This window comes from Uloborus diversus, chromosome 6 (assembly GCF_026930045.1).
Source record: "Uloborus diversus isolate 005 chromosome 6, Udiv.v.3.1, whole genome shotgun sequence".
Taxonomy (NCBI): domain Eukaryota; kingdom Metazoa; phylum Arthropoda; class Arachnida; order Araneae; family Uloboridae; genus Uloborus; species Uloborus diversus.
Window position 1 is genome coordinate 40,462,821 of NC_072736.1, and position 12,817 is coordinate 40,475,637.

Consider the following 12,817-nt stretch of genomic DNA (forward strand, 5'->3'; position numbering starts at 1 on the left):
GTAGTCCCAGACAACAATATGCCAGATCAAGTTTTCAATGTGTTTTCTAGGTTGAAATGAAGTGACCCATAGTTGTACCCTTACGGGGTAACACAGGGAAAAAATTCCCCTTCCTCTTCCTTCCACAAATTACATTTCATTCGAAAGACGATATGTATAGCTACCATTGCTTAAAGTCCTCAAATTTCTAAATCAAAGATGTACACGGAATTTTCATTGAAAATATCGAAAAGTGGCCCATATTTGGACCATTTTACGCTGTGGAACAAACCACGATTCTTCAAACTTAAAACAGCGAAGGAAAAAAATGAAAATGAATATCAGATCAAAAAGACCCTAACTAGTTGTGAACAACAAGTAACATTTTTGGCTACTTTCTAACAAAAACATTAAAAAATTGGGAATCGAATATTTTCTTTCTTTTTTTCTTAGAATTTCTAAAAGAATAAGATAAGTTTTTCCAAAGATATATTAAAACGACAATCAGTATAAAAAAGGCAGAAAGCATTCAAAAAGAAAAGAAAAATTGAAGTCCTATGGAATGTTTGCATAAAACGCGTACGATGTAAAGAAATTTCGAAAAGGAACTGGAAGATTGTTTTCCAAATGGAAAGTTTTCGTTGTTTCGGTAAAGTTTGCATTTGGCCTTAAAATGAAAGTTACTTAGCGTTTAAAGTTATTTTTCAAAAAGTTGTTTTTAAAACAAGCACTAGAAATGTGACACATTTCTACTTTTCAATTTTTTTTGACGTTGTTTATTTATAAACATCTTTTATTTGTAATTTTACTGTTATAGCAAAATTTTAGATAAAATAAATATCGTTTTTTTATTTTAATACAATACAGTCATACAGCTGCATAGCGACGTTTTTTTTATAATACGTAATAAGAGAAAACTTCATACATTTTGGGTTCGTGAAAGCTAGAATTCAGTATCTATTTCTTTTCCGATTTCCCTCGACTTACCATAAATGTCAATAGATAAAAATCTGAACCCAATAGACCCAATTTACTATCTCAATTAGATTTTTTTCTTTCTCCTCTCCAACTCCAGGAAGGATTAATCGAAGAAAAATATCAGAAGAAAATGCAATTAATGTCGTTTCTAACAAGTTTCCGGACGTTATTTTTCCACCATGTCTTATCTTTTCGTGTTGCTTTGGGATTGTTGAGTTTGGCCTCTAATATTACGACAAATAGCGTTATTAATGTAATTAACAGAGAACACTCGAGGCAAATAAAAATGGTGACTACTTTCCTATGAATCTTGCTTAAGACGTATTCTAGGAAAATAAAAATTAAGTTTTCTATACGATTTTTCTTTTACACAATAAATATTATTCATACATCGCAGTAGCTTTTTTTGTTCAGGAACGGTTTTCTCTTTACTTGCATAACTCAACGATGAGTTTCTCTTAAGTAGTTTACAGTGCTGGCCAAATTATTAGACTAAGACTGTTTTAAAAGCAAATTCTTTATTGATTACATAACTATAGACACATTAACGAACAGTGAAATGATTATCTAATATTTAGCATGCATTTCCTTGTTCTTGATGAGCATTTTAAGTCTTTTTCGCATACTTTTCACAAGGTTTACACCATTTCTTAACTTTTTAAAAAAGGAGGTAAAAAAATTGTTTATACCCACTATTATATATACTCACATACACATACTCACTAATTACCTAAAACTAACTTTAAATATAACAGAAAACACTAATAAAAAGAACTAGTGAACTGTTTAAGCTGATTAAGGTTATGTTCCTGGTAAGTAGATAAAGAAAGAAGACAAACAAAGCAGACAGAGCTGCCACCTGCAAACATTAAATTATGCTAAAATAACGTAATAATCAGTGTACTGTATGTACTGTACTGTAATAGTAAAATAAATAGTATTTTAGTGCAAATAGTGTGTAAAAAACAAAAAAAAAAAAAAAAACTCTTTAGTCTGATAATTTGACCTGCACTCTAGTCCTTATTTCTATCCAACGACATAGCATTTAATTTTGTCTTGCTTTGTTCTGACCATAAACGTTGTTTAAATCTCATAGTTTCGCCGTGTCGTAGCTTTGTTTACGCTAATACAGCCAAACTTGCTTATAACGAGAGCGAAGACCCCGCAATATTTGCTCGTTATGTTAAAGTGCGCGTAAAAAGCGAGTTCGTGCTCAAGAGTATAAAATTTTATACATTCATGCTTTTAAAAAGAAAATTCTGTTCCGCAACGAAGAAGTTAGTAAACTTAAAACTCTGAATCGTAGAATGTGTGGTGACACGTCCGCCATCTTGGGGCTGAACGCTGCTTTCTTCTATATCTTTAGCCCCGGTCGAATATTTGGTATTCGGTCAAATCACTAGTGAGTATACCAAGTAAAATCATGACAAGAAATTTGTATGTCAGGTTTTTAATTACCAACTGCGTGTAAAGATTTTTTGGCTGACACTGTACATATGCACGCATGTATGTATGTTACAATTTATGTAGAATAAGTGCGCATGTTTGTGTCTAAGTAGAATTGATTAATGTCCTTTACTGAAAAAACAAACAAAAAGAATATTTATGTAAAATTATACTTTCTTCTGTTTCCGCCTCTTTTTGGAGCTTTTTGCGTGCGAGTTGTTCTATAAAAACTACTGACAAGAAAGAATGATTTATTTCGGAGTTTGAAGTCTAATTATGCCTTACCCCACAATTATGGAAGAAAACCATTGACGGTATTTTTTCTTTCCTTCCCCATTTTTGTTTTGACTCATAACCATGCTATTTTACTTTTTTTTTTAAAAACTTTTTCTGTATTCTTCTTTTGAAAACACGCATAAAATTAGCTGACCTGCACATGAAAAAAAGATTTGACATGCACAAAAAAGGAAAGAAATACTTCCAGCTCTTAACGGATTTGTGTCATATTTGGAGCATTCTTACATATTTACAAATAAAAATATAATTATATTCCATAACTTTCCCATCTTCCAGTATCTCAGTACAATGACAAAAGAAAATGATTTATGAGAAAATATTTAAACGAGCAAGAATTCATTAAAATTATAAATGACTATGAAATTTCTTATGGAGAAGGGACACGCTTTATATTCCAGAAAATGTCAAAGTATTTTTTTTCTTTAGAAAGTGAATTCAAAAGAAATTGATTAGTGACAAATTGCGCATATGTTTACGAAATTTCTAAACGCTAAAAAAAAATATTATTTGATAGATAGAAACAATGACTAAGTGAATGTATTGACATACACACTGCAAATAATCAAACACTTTTTGAACATTTTTTTCACACGGACACTTGTCTCCTTTTTTAGAACACTTATTTGAGAACATTTATTAGAACCGTTGTAAGATCACTTTTTAAAACATTTTTTGAACACGTACACTTGTCCCCTTTTTTAGAACACTTTTTGGGGTCAGTTTCTAAAACACTTCTAGAAACATAGTTCGGAACATATATTTAGTTCAGCATTCTTTTTAGCGCACTTTTTAAGCATTTATAGGACCGCGTTAAAGACACGTTTTTGAACACTTCATGGAACATTTTGTGGCCTACATACAGGTACAGTTTCTAGAATGCGTTTTAGAACAATTTCTTCGCACTAATATCATCTGAGGATACCTACCGCACAAATATAAAAGTAGCTTTTAGAAATTATAAATATGCACTAAATTCGTGTTCATTTTGAGACTGCAGGCTGATGATGGTTTAGGCTTTGGATGAATCTAATTATTAGTCAGCATAGCTACTATGAAAATTTAAAATACAATGATATTTCCAAGATAATTGACTATCTTACAACAGAATTGCACACGAACAATGTTTACCAATAAAAAGGTTGCAGGAAAATGTAGTGTATAATATTACTTGGTACAGAAACTGCATATATTTAAAATATTAATTTCCATATTTTAGTTTACTAAGTATATTAAAGCTAACTTAGTATATCAAAGCTAACCCATACTGTAAAAAGTAATAGAAAGTGTACAAACAAAGGCTCACATAACTTCAGTTTGTTGCTTCATAAACTTCATTTTCAAAATTTTTAATTTCTCAAGAACAAAATAAATGTGCCTTCATTGTTTGAATTCGTGCTACTTTGCTATTCAGTGATCTATTGCTTGGTATCTGATCAATGACCTTAAACATTAGTTGTGTTTTTTTAAAAATGAAAGTGCAGTGGAATTCTTTAATGACTAATTATTTCCTTGAATATTGACTAAAACGATGAGTGCTGGATCTGGTTGCGAAGGGGGGAGTTGGGATCTTTGCCCCCGTGAGACAATTTTTGGGGGACAACAATTTTGTTCTATTTCCGTGGGGGGAGGGGGGGTCGTTGAAACTCAATATAAAACTTGAAGGAGAATGAGTAGGAGCATCAGTTTCAAGATTTGCCCTAGCTCGGAAAAATCGTATATCCGGCACTGACAATTATCAATTAATTATTTTTAGTTTTAGTTCCTAGCATAAGGAAGAAAAGTGTTCGCGAAAAACAAAATAAATAAAAAATTACTTAGTCGTCAGTGGCTGGCATACACTTTCAGTTTAGTAGCCCTTTTTTACCATTAGTAGTCACTTTATTCAAAACATTTATTTATTTCTTGAATGAGGAAAAAATGTACTACATTTAAACATGAGCTGTGGAAAAGGTATTACCGTATGATATCTAACTGAAATTCCATTCATTTGCCTTTTTTCTATCCCCTCCCCCCCTCCCGCCAAAGGTAAGTACAAACCTTTTGTATAAACTTCCAGGTTTGTGCTTGTTTTTAAGGGGTGCGGTTTGTATCCTGAAATTAATAATGGCTTTTATTATTGATTGAAAGGCAACATGTAATACTAAGGTTGGGATTGTTATAACATTGCAAACTAATTGCATCAAATTAGAAATGATTTGTGTATGAAAATTCATTGGTGCAAAAATTGTGTGGCCGTTTCGGTTCTTAAGACGTGACTGGTTGAGTACTCTTTTTAGCTTCTATCGTATGGCATTTAATCTCCAGATGGCAACTAAATGCCATACATTCAGGTCTAACTCAATCAGACAGTTAATATCAAGTTCATTAACTAATGTAGCTAAATTTAAATGACGCATGGGATTTATGTTTCAAACTTACGCACATAACACTGAACTGAGTTTATCAAACTTATCTAGTCATTAAACACAATATGTTTAAAATGAATTTATTTAACTTTATAGATACACATTAAAAAATTTACATAACAATGCTTGAAACTATCATTCTTCTACAACCGGGTAAACCATTACCTAAAAAAAAATAAGAAAAAGCCTTTCTTTTTTTTTTTACAAACATACGCTTAATAACGAGAACACAAGCAATACGTTATACATTTATTTGTAGGCTGTAGGGGAATGTGGGGCAAAGTGAAATGATGAAATAATTAGTTTTACTGCCAACAATCTCGTAATATTTTAACTACATAGTAGCACATGTACTCGATTCCAGTCAGGAAAAAAATACATCTGAAGCTTAAAATTAATGATAATAATGGCAATTTTCAAAAAAGGACATTCATATTGTAATATTTTAATGTAAGTCAAAAATTATTTTTGTAAGAATAAAATGATAAAATTATTGTTACTAACATTTTAAATATTAATTGAGACCTTCTAATATTTAATGCGGTATTTTTTCCTTTTTTCAGTTAATTTTAAGCTTACTTGTATTTCTAATATTGGCAAGGTGAATGAGACAAAGGGAAATAATTTATTTCGTTTACTCACTCAATTACACTGTTCGGCAAAAAAAAAAAAAAAAAAAAAAAAAAACACCTTCAAAATGTTTCTGACATTTCGTTGGCTGATTCTTATGTTAAATGACCCCCTGAATCCGAATATGACCTCCGTTTCCTCCCTACACATACCAATTTCTTTTAAAGGCCCCCCAAGTTTTTTTCAATTTTCCTTAGTTTTAGAGTTTTTTGAGGTGAAAGGAGCTTTATATTAACTGCTAACATAGTTTTGGTGGGCAAGGGAGGTTCAAAGTTCAAGATCATGTACACCCATCGCAAAAAAAGGGGGGACTTGGGGTGTATACCCCCCTCCCAATATAAGAAAAATCACAAAAACGACCTTTTTATTCTGCTTTTTTTAAAAAGATGTTTGTAAAAAACATTTCGGTGTAGAATGAGAGTGTAAGACTCTCTTCTATGACTCCTATGTCCAAAAAAATTTTCGCGATGTAAAAAAAAATTAAAAAAAAAGAACTGTCTCATGAATGTCGCACGTTGCATACGAGTTGAATCGCAGGTCTCCATTCAAATAGATATTCTTCTGGCTGATTCTTATATAAAATGACTCCTTGTTTCCAAATACGACCATCTTTCCCCCATCACGCCCCCTTTTTAGAACCTCCCCGTTCCCCTGATTCAGAGCCATTTATTGTTTTAAATTTTGAGGAGGAAATGAGCATTGCAATAACCGTAAAAATTATTCTGATTGACTAGAGATGTGCAAAGTTCTAAATCTTGTGCATATATAGCAAAAAAAAAAAAAAAAAGAAAAACTTGCCTCCCCCCGAATAAAAAGGGGGGGGGGGAGTTGTACAAAAATCGGTACATGTAGGAGGATAACGGAGATCATTTTTGGATTCAGGGGGTAAATTTGCAGAAGAATCCAGGCGGATTAGCCTCAGAAGCATTTGAGAGTAATTTTTGCTGCAGAGTGTGTTTGGAGGGGTGCCCCCTGTTTTCCTTTTTGCTACATATGCATAAGATTTTGAGCTTTGCACATATCTAATCATTCAGAATTATGTTTACGGTTATTGTAAAGCTCTTTTCCCCCTTCAAATAAAAAAATGGCGGGGGAGAGGGGGGGGGGGGTTCTAAAAAGGGGGCGTGATAGAGAGAAAGATGGTCGTATTTGGAAACAAGGGATCATAGGGGTCATTTTACATAGAAATCAGCCAGAGGAATGCCTTTTTGAATGAAGACCTGCGATTCAACTCGTATGCAACGTGCGACATTCACATGATATTTTTTTTTTTTTACGTCGCGAAAATTTTTTTGGACATAGGAGTCATAGAAGCTTAGTCTTATACTTTCATTCTGCTCGGAATTTTTTTTTACAAACATCTTTCATAAAAAAAAATCAGGATAAAAAGATCGTTTTTCGTGATTTTTATTTTATTTTGAGAGGTTTAACTCCCCTCCCTCCCCCCCAAGTTCCCCTTTTTGCGATCGGTGTCCATGATTTTGAAATTTGAACCTCGCTTGCCCACCAAAACAATGTTAGCAGTTAATATAAAGCTCCTTTCACCTCCAAAAAAAAATTAATTGCTCTAAAACTAAAGAAAATTGAAAAAAAATTGGGGGTCCTTTAAAAAACAAATTGGTACGTATAGGGGGGGGGGGGACGGAGTTCATATTCAGATTCAGGGGGTCATTTTACATAAGAATCAGCCGACAAAATGTCAGAAGCATTTTGAAGGTTTTTTTTTTTTTTTTTTGCCGCGCAGTGTTATTTAAAATCACTTACGGATTCATTTATTATTTTATTTACATTTCTTCATTCATTAATTCACTTATTTATTCATGCCTTCACCCATTTTCTTATTCATTCACTATTTTATACGGTCATTTATTTTTCTTCATGTATTAAGTATTTTACTTATTTAAGTATTCGTTCATTGTTTCATTATCTTTTTATTATTCATTCTACCCTTCTTTTAATCATTCATTTGAACAAATACATTTTTTATGAGTGAATAGAACATTTTTCATTCAGAAAAATATTTTATTTTTCACTCTATGAAAAAAATAAAGGGAAAAATTTCCACTTTTTTTTTAATGTTCTTTCTTTGTAAAGTGTAATTTTCAAAAAATATTTCCAATTTGTTCATTAAAAAAAATCCAGTCAGCTTAGCAATTTCACTTTACTCCACATTCCCCCACTATTTTTTCTATAATAATAATTTTTCCGAAAAAAGCCCCTATATACCTGTCTTCCACCTTTTCTCTTTACATCATCAAAGATAGCTAAAATGTTTTAAAAGCATCAGTTTTTACAATTTTCCGGATACCAACCCCCCCCCCCTCCAACCAGAGTTTCCTTCCTCTAACATCACCAAAGATAGCTTTAAACTACACTTAAAAAAAAGAAACATTTTCAAAATATTGTGGTTAATAATACTCTTATTCCTCAAGTTACCTTACAAAAATGTTTTTAACACTTTAGCTTTAAAATATTTTCCGCTGAAGTGAACCCCGAAACATAAAACCCAAAGTTCCTTAAAAATGCCCTAAATGTGTAGTTTTAAAACTGCATTTTTACATTTTTCCCTAGAGGTATCCTTCCCCCCTCTCCATACTTTTCCCCATCTTTACATAATCAAAGACAGCTTAAACATATTCAAACTAGATAAATCTCCGAGGGAGATCTCTCTACGCCTTTCCAGAACTGTACAAATGGCTTAAACTTGCGTTACTAATATTGAGTTCGGTATTTTTCTCAGAAAAAGTTCTGATATTTCCTGTTTCCTTAGTCTGTGGTCACCCTCAATCTATCTCTCAATGTGATAGAACATATAACAACTAAATTACAATTGAAATAGTTTTTACACTGCAACAGACATCACGTTTAGTTATCCAACAATTTTTTCTAGCTCTTTCAAGGAACTTTTCATGGTTCAAAAAAAAAAAAATGTTTTTGTGTTTACGTTATCAGGTTGTACCTGTTTACAAAGAACTAAAGGTTTTTTTTCAAAGAAACAAAGGGTGAAATTTTTCATTCACATGTTTTTTATCACACGGCAAATTAAAAAGTGGGATTAAAGAAAAAACTATTAAGCATTTTTTTCTGAACTAGCGGTTTTAACTATTTTTGTGTCATTACCCCATTTTTAAGAACACGAGACGCGATACATGTATCGTACGTACTCAAAACACACATTTATATAAGGCTTCCTGTTTGCTCTAATTGCTTTAATGATTTCAAAAAGTTGACTAAGATACTTAATAAGATTTCTAGCTAATGTTTTGAACTCAGATTATTCATTCTAACAATACTTTGCTTGGCATTTCTGCAAAACATCGATCATGAAACTGAAATTTCATGATTTTTTTAACTGCAAGAGATAATAAAATTAATTATCCATAAATAAGGTGCTAAATGGTACGCAATATTTTATGCTCAAAATTCAAGATAAAATTAATTGATATGAAACATTAGATTTTGTCAAACATCATTACTTAAAAGAATCTTGATCTCTGGACCTAGGTTCGAATCTCATTCATACTATTGTGGTAGATTTTGATCTTATTCAAGTTTAACCTAATCTAAGCCGCAGAACCTCCAGCGATTCATTCTTTTTCGGTTTGTTAAACCAAAAAGTTGTGCACAAGATGATCGATCTTATGGGATGTTTACAAGCAAAAATACTAACGTATCGAAAAATTGCTAACCAGAAAAATAAAATCACCTGAACTATTTGTAAAAACAAAAAGTAGATGACAGAACTTATAAAAAGCATTTAGATGAAAGAGATGCTTTTTTTTTAAGATTGAAATTGAACAGCGTAAGAAATGCCCTTCGACCTTCATTAGAAATGTTTTTGGGTCATAACCCGTAGTTTAGGAGCCCTTGTTTAAACCTCTAATTCCGATGCTCTTAAAAAATTATAAATCGAAAGATAAGGACAGGAGCCCTAAATTAATCGTCAAGTTTCAAAATTAGAATCGTAACACGTTAGTCTTAACGTAACCACACAGTTTTAAAACGCAGGATTTCATTTTATTTCAAAACTTAAGCGGTAAGGTAAATTATTAGTTTATTTAAAACAAAAGTATGAAGCTCAGTAAATGTACAAATACAAAAATTATCTGTAAAGAACATAAAAAAGGAAAGTGGCGTACCTTTTGAGAATTCAAAAGTATCACGAAAATGATTGCCGCCGATCCAGATTGTTTACAATCATGGCGTGTCAAAGAAAGCAGTGATTTCACAAGCACTCTTAAATCTGCGCGCGATGTGTTCTGAAGTGTATTCCCAAACTTCGGCTGAATAGAGATTCCCAGCAAAACACATTCGGTGCGCTTTTGGAACGTTTTCTTTAAAACGGAACGGATTAGTAAAACATTTCAGCTTCATTTCGTTGTACACAACACATTCGAAATACATTTTAGCACATATTCAGGCAACTGGAACACTTAAAGAGTTTCAAATGTGTACCGATTATTTGCAGTGCATACTTGCATACATGAATGCATACATACGTACATACAAGCTTTTTTCTTCTGGGAAATCTTAAATGATTGAATATTCTACTTTATGACATATACGACAATGAGAAAAAACCTCTGGGTAATTTAGAAAACTAAAAGGATTTCGAAATACTAAATGTAATAGTTAGCATGTTTATATTTCCAATTTGTTGTATCAGGGTTTTTTAAATATATATTGAAAACAGATGATTAAAAATAACGGGGAGGTGAAACATTCAGATTGCAAAAAAGGGTGTCAATTCTACGGGAAAATAAAGAATCCTAGTATAATCGCAGATAAAACTTCTTGCTCTTACATCAACATGTCAACGAACTGGCATGTTTATTTGTTAGAACGTAATGTGTAATTTCCCTGAGTAAAAGTTTAAATCTTCCATTTAGAACCAGAATTAATTTTGATCCATAAAAACATCTATTTAACAAAGGGGTGAGTTAAGAGTTGAACCAGTTTTCAGTGAAGAAAGATTAGTTAATGCTAGTCTATCAAAATATCTGCAAAGTGTTTCGAAGTGTTTCAAAGTTGAGTCAATTTTTACGTTCTTTAATTTTTAACCCCAATATCTTATTACATCACAAGATAATTTTTTGTCAAACACAGGGTATTATCTTAAACTGAGATTTAAGATAAATGTATTTATACAATTTAATCGTTTTTTAACGAACACTAAAGCTAAGAATGTTTCCTGAAGTATGATGAGCTATTGAGAATATGTTGATGGAAAACATATTTCAGTTCAAACGTGAACTTGAGTGTGTAGCGAGTGCAGCAGCAACAAGTTCCAAAAAAAAAAAAAAAAGAAAGTTGGATCTCATTTACAATTTATACATGTCTATATAATTTCAATTAGGGCGAAGGGGGAATTTAAAATACATTTTATGTAAGAAAATCTCTACGAGGTGATAGACAAATGGAAGCTATGTGTTTAAGAGGATTAGAGTGGTGGATAGCAAACAAGAGACACTACTGACGCGTTACATTCAAACAAAGTCGGAAACCATAAATGCGGAAAATGTCAGAGATTTACCACACAAATGAGACTTTACACCACTTCTTTTTTAACGACAAATCAAAAACTGTTGGAACTTTGAAGCATGCAGCTGTAATACACACGTCGCAACAACAGTGTAGCAATCCATGAAAGCTTGTCGGAGTGACTCGTCATTGCGTTGTCATTACGACGTAAGTACTAGAGCTGCGCAGTCAGAGGAAAATTACCAACTCCGACTTCGACTCCGAATTCTTAAACTGTTGAACCTTCGTTTCCGATTCCGACTTCTTTACCCCAAAATCAGTTCGACTCCACAAGAACTACCATAGTTCTGGACTTTAACGGAAAATGACCGACTCTATCTGACTTTCGGAACTTCAAACCTTCGTCTCCCGACTCGGGGGTGAACACAGGGGGGGGGGGGATTATGGCGCATGTTGCATCAAAATTTAAGAGGGGGATGTGGTTTTTAAAATTTTTCATTTATTTCTTTAAAATTATTAATTGATTTATTTTTAATTCAAATTTATTTAAATCAAATTTATTGTATTTTACGTTATTCTGTTTATAATTTAGTTCATTTATTTATTCTGTTGGTCTGTGTGTGTGTGAGGTGGTGTATGTTATGGCGGAGGGCAGAGCTTTTCTAATAAAATTTCAATAAAAATTAAAAATAAATAAATAAATAAAAATATTTAAACAAGTAAATAAAAAATATTTAAAGAAAATAATAAAATAAAAGAGAAAGCTAAAATTAAAAAATAAGAATGTGAAAGAGGGTTGAGAAAAATTTGGGGGAGGGGAAATTTGCCCATTAACTTGGGGGGGGGGGGATGGGCACCTCTGTCCCAACCCCTTCTCCTGTATCCCAAAGTCAATCCGACTACAACTCCACAGTCTAGTTAGTATAGCTGCAGCCACAAATTCGCCTGCTAGTTTCTGGCATCTAGCTCGTCGAAATTGTGCTTCTTGCTCGTCATCACTCCCCCACCTCCAACCTCGATTCAATAATTGCCTACCCATCTCCCAATTAGCCTTTATTTCTGTTAAGACTCCAACATGATTGGCTCGTTGGTGATTGAAATCCAAATCAGTCCTCTGAACCCCTCGCAGGTTTTAAAACTGATTCACCTAACTCGAAACAAGTTAAAAGCGATTTCCAAATAAGAGGTTTCAACGCTCCCTCTACACGGATCTACTCTCAGTGACAATTAACGTTAGTGGATACCATCGTGAACCCCACCAAACTCAATATACATTTCTCAATTAACTTTTCTTTATTGCAGTCAATACAAATCCCCGGTGGATTAACGAAGGAAAGACGTTAGAGGAGACGAAAATAAGGTTAGTGTCGTTTCTAACAAGAATTCTGTTGCTATTTCTAAGATGTTATTTCCATCAAGCTTCCTTTTTTCCCCTGTTATATGCTATTATGGGATTAGTCTTCTTGAAGAAAAATAAGGATAAGACGAAGTGATGTTGATAAATATAGGAAAACATAATACCTTAACGTACACTGTAAAAAAAATTCGGAAACGTTTCTGAGTATATCGTGCAGCTGCGGTTCATGAAATTTTCGAAAACG